Consider the following 5,609-nt stretch of genomic DNA (forward strand, 5'->3'; position numbering starts at 1 on the left):
CTAAGAATTTTAAATGTATTTACTCAATCTTCAATACATACTTACGGAGCACTCTCAGAGAAGTTGCCCCCCCCCCCCATGGTACTATTACCAATACCCACTTAAGGGGTATGAATACTATTATCAGTAATTTAATTTTTGAGACGGAGTCTCGCTCGTCACCCAGGCTGGAGTGCAGTGGTGCGATCTCCGCTCACTGCAACCTCCGCTTCCCGGGTTCAATCGATTCTCGTGCCTCAGCCTCCCGAGAAGCTGGGACTACAGGCGCCCACCACCATGCCCGGCTAATTTTTATAGTTTTAGTAGAGACGGGGTTTTGAACTCCTGGTCTCAAACGCCTGACCTCAAGTGATCCACCCGCCTCAGCCTCCCAAAGTGCTAGGATTACAGGTGTGAGCCACCGCGCCTGACCTAGAGTTCTCTTTTCATATATAGTCTGGTTATTGTCTGTCTGTACACCCATCTCTCCACTCCGAATGCGATGGTCTGTCTCCACAGCTCGTGTTCTTCAGTTGTCTTCCCTACGCTGCTGCCTCGACAGACAGCATCTCCTCAGGAAGCAGTCCCACCCGCCCCTTTCTCTTCCACGGCATCCACACCATCCGGATGCCTGGATTCAAACGCCACGTCGCCACTTGCTAGCTGCAGTGTCTTTGACAAGTTTCTCAATCACTCTGTGCCTCGGCGTCCTCCTCTGTAAAACGGGGAATGATGGTAGTGCCTACCTCATAAGCTTGTGAGGATTAAGTGAGAGTCTATCCAGCGTTTAGGAGAGTGTCTGGCATAAATAAAGCGCCTAGTGTTAGCTACCATCGTCATTATTGTCATCTGCATTGTACTTCCATATCTTACAAACTACCTTGTTCAGTTTTATGGGATTTTTGTTTGTTTTGTTGTTTTGAGACGGGGTTTTGCCATATTGCCCAGGCCGGTCTTGAACTCCTGGGCTCAAGTGATCCACTCGCCTCAGCCTCCCCAAGTGCTGGGATTACAGGTGTGAGCCACCATGCCCGGCCAAATTTTATGCATTTTTGTATCTTGAACACGCATATATTATTCATCTGGAAGGGGGAAACGTGGAAGGAAAAGACTTCCATAAGTTTTCACTCCCTTCAGGAGGAAGTCCAAGCTCCACAAATTCCGGATGCCTCGTGATTACAGAGATGGTTTTATAATAGTGGTTGAACCTGTAGGTTCTCAAGTCTTAAAAAAGATCTGCGTTTGAACCTCAGCTGTCACTGACGAGCTCTTGATCTTAGGCAAATTAGCCTCTTCAAGAGTGCTAAATGGGAGAAGGTAACAGGACTTTCCTCATAGGGTTTGATGATTTAGAGTAAAAAAAAAAAAAAAGAAAACCAGCCCAGAGCCTTGTGTACTGAAGGTGCTTAATATCTTAACACAGCTGACTGTACAGTCCGGGGGCGAGGGGCACTGACCCCCAGCTCAGCCGAAAACCTCCATATAGGCCGGGTGCGGTGCCTCACGCCTGTAATCCCAGCACTTTGTGGAAGGCCAAGGCCGGTGGATCAACTGAGGTCAGGAGTTCGAGACCAGCCTGGCCAACATGGCAAAACCTGGTCTCTACTAAAAATACAAAAATTAGGCAGGCATGGTGGCAGGTGCTTGTAATCCCAGCTACTCAGGAGGTTGAGGCAAGAGCATCGCTTGAACCCAGGACATGGAGGTTGCAGTGAGCCGAGATCGCACCACTGCACTCCATCCTGGGCAACAGAGCAAGACTGCTTCAAAAAAAAAAAAAAAAAAGAAAGAAAAAAGAAAACCTGAAAATCTGCATATAACTTTTGACTTCCCCAAAACTTAACTACTAGGCCCCAGGCACCGTGGCTCACACCTGTAATCCCAGGTGGGATTTGGGAAGCTGAGGTGGACAGAGAACTTCAGCCCAGGAGTTCAAGACCAGCCTGGGCAACATGGCGAAACGCAGACTCTACAGAAAACAGAAAAATTAGCTGGGTGTGGTGGTGTGTGCCCATAGTTCCAGCTACTTGGGAGGCTGCGGTGGGAGGATTGCTTGAGTCAAGGAGGTTGAGGCAGCAGTGAACCACGATCATGCCCCTGCACCCCAGCCCAGGTGGCAGAGCAAGACACTGTCTCAGGATAAAAAAAAAAAAAAAAATTACTCGTAGTTGACTGGAAGCCTTACCAATAACATAGTGAATTAACACATATTTTGTACACTATATGTATTATATTCTGTATTCCTATGATGAATTAAGCTAGAGAAAAGAAAATGTTGGCCAGGCGTGGTGGCTCATGCCTGTAATCCCAGCACTTTGGGAGGCTAAGGCGGGCTGATCACCAGGTCAGGAGATCGAGACCATCCTGGCTAACATGGTGAAACCCCATCTCTACTTTTTAGTATATTTTTATATAAAAAATTAGCCGGACGTGGTGGCAGGCGTCTGTAATCCCAGGTACTTGGGAGGTTGAGGTGGGAGAATCGCTTGAACCCACTTGAACCCAGGAGGCAGAGGCTGCAGTGGGCCGAGATTGTGCCACTGCACTCCAGCCTGGACAATAGAAACTGTGTCTCAAAAATAAAAAAATTATAAAAATAATAATAATAATAATAAGCAAGGAAGAGGATGCACATGGTCAGTTCACGAGGAAGCTGCAAAGTGGGACCTCTGAGTTTTACTCTGAGATGGAAAACTCCAGGAAAGTTTTAGACAGAGCTGTGACACGGTCTGACTAAAATGATGATTCTGGCTGCTCTGTTGAAAACAGACAATAGAGGGGCAAGAATAGAAGGCAGGGGATGAGTTAGGAAGCTATCAAGACCAAATGAGCCATGGTTTGGTTTTTCTAAGATACTGGCAGTGAAGGTGGAGGGTGGGGCCAAACTGTGGATCCACAGTGCTTTGAACATGGCACCTATAGAATTTGTTGACTGACAATATGTGGGGTCACCAGTCACAAACTTTTTTTTTTTTTTTTTTTTTTTAAATAGAGATGAGATGAGGTCTCACTATGTTCAGCCAAGGCTGGTCTCTAACTCCTGAGCTCACCTGCTCAACTGATCTTCCCACCTTGGCCTCCCAAAGTGCTAGGATTATAGGTCTGAGCCACCACATCTGGCCACAAGAGTTTTAAATGAGGAACTTTTCAGAGGGGAGACTCATGACAGAGGTAATGAGACTTCTAAGTACTTTATTGTAGAGAGGAGAAAGGGTGGAGAATAGACTTACAAAGCCACTTATGAAGGAGGCACAAAGAAGAGAGTATTGGCCAGACAGGGGTTAGTGCCATTTTTTTCTTTTCTTTTTATTTTTTTGAGACGGAGTTAGCTCTTGTTGCCCAGGCTGGAGTGTAGTAGTGTGATCTTGGCTCAGTACAACCTCTGCCTCCTGGGTTCAAGTGATTCTCCTGCCTTAGCCTCCTGAGTAGCTAGGAGTACAGGCGCGTGCTACCACGCCCGGCTAATTTTTTTTTGTATTTTTAGTAGAGATGGGGTTTCACCATGTTGGCCAGGCTGATATCAAACTCCTGACCTCAGGTGATCTGCCCACCTCAGCCTCCCAAAGTGCTGGGATTACAGGTGTGAGCCACCATGCCCGGCCCAGTGTCGTATTTTAAATTAATCTAAACTTACAGGAAATTGAGATTCTATGAAGTCTGTTTACTGGGAATGGCAAGAAAGAGGGGAGATGGGAGTCTCTCTAAACCTATTCTGGTTCCAGAGGCTGCTCAATTCACACAAAAAAGAGAAAGAATGAAACATGGGGGGAAGAAATTGAAGAACTAGAGGTGGAGACTTTCAGCCCCAGAATTTTACCATATGAAAGTTTTTGTTTGTTTTTGTTTTTTTGAGACAGTGTCTAGCTCTGTTGCCCAGACTGGAGTGCAGTGGCGCGACCTTGGCTCACTGCAACCTCCGCCTCCCAGATTCAAGTGATTCTCCTGCCTCAGCCACCCGAGTAGCTGGGATTACAGGCGCCCGCCACCATGCCCAGCTAATTTTTGTAGTTTTCGTAGAGGCAGGGTTTCACCATGTTGGCCAGGATGGTCTCGAACTCCTGACCTTGTGATCCGCCCGCCTTGGCCTCCCAAAGTGCTGGGATTACAAGCATGAGCCACCATGCCCGGCCTCACCGTGTGAATGTATTACACCGACAAAATAAATGTGACAAAATAAAACTGCATATTGATAAGATAAAGGTGTAATTATTGAAATAATGGTAGTGTTCCAGTACTTTCTTAAGCAAAAACATGGGTAAATGATTTCATAAGTGCATATTTTATACATATACATGTTTTAGCTTTTATAGAAATTGCAGAATATAACACATCCAAAAAAGAGTCTAAAATATAAATGTACAGTATCAAAAAAATTCTCAACCACTACCCAGGCCATGAAAAAGCAGAACGCCTTCCAGAGTCCTTCCTGAGATTCTCCCCATGCTCTGAACTCCTAAAATTACAATACTCATTTCCTTTCATGATCTATATCCACACATATATATACACACACGTGTATGTGTATTTACATATATACACACACACATATATATATATTTTTTGAGACACGGTCTTGTTCTGTCTCCCAGGCTGGAGTGCAGTGGTGCAATCACAGCTCACAGCAGCCTCAACTTCCCAGGCTCAAGGGGTCCCTGGCTAATTTTTTTTTTAATTATTTTTTGTAGAGATGGGGTATTACAATGTTGCCAGAGCTGGTCTCAAACTCCTGGGCTCAAGCAATCCTCCTGCCTTAGCCTCCAAAAGTTCTGTGGGATTACAGGTGTGGGCCATCATGCCCAGCCTATATATATATATATATACACACACATACATATATACACACATATATATGTATACACATATATACACACATATATACACACATATATGTATACACACATATACACACATATATGTGTATACACATGTGTATACACACGTATATACACACACATATATGTATACACACATATACACACACATATATGTATACACACATATATACAGACATATATATGTATACACACATATATACACACACACACACACACACATATATATATATATATTTTTTTTTTTTTTGAGACGGCGTCTCGCTCTGTCACCCAGGCTGGAGTGCAGTGGCGTGATCTCGGCTCACTCCAAGTTCCACCTCCCAGGTTCATGCCATTCTCCTGCCTCAGCCTCCCGAGTAGCTGGGAAGCTGGGACTACAGGCACCCGCCACCATGCCCGGCCAATTTTTTTGTATTTTTAGTAGAGACAGGGTTTCACCGTGTTAGCCAGGATGTCTTGATCTCCTGACCTCATGATCCGCCCACCTCGGCCTCCCAAAGTGCTGGGATTACAGGCGTGAGCCACCACGCCCAGCCTGCCCGGCCTATATTTTTATTTATAACCTTTGTATGCATATGGGAAATTTCATAGAGATCTTTTCAAAAGGAAGTTTAGTGCGGTAGAAAGAGTGCAGATTTAGGAGTCAGAAAACCAATTTTGAAAGGCCAAGCCTGCTATTTACTAAGCGTGTGACTTTGGGCAAATCATTCCCCCTCCTCCAGGCCTTTTTCTCATCTGTACATGCAGATGAGACCATCTACAGGTACCAGGACTGTCGTAAACATTCAAATCATG

Source organism: Nomascus leucogenys, chromosome 10, assembly GCF_006542625.1.
Source record: "Nomascus leucogenys isolate Asia chromosome 10, Asia_NLE_v1, whole genome shotgun sequence".
Taxonomy (NCBI): Eukaryota; Metazoa; Chordata; class Mammalia; order Primates; family Hylobatidae; genus Nomascus; species Nomascus leucogenys.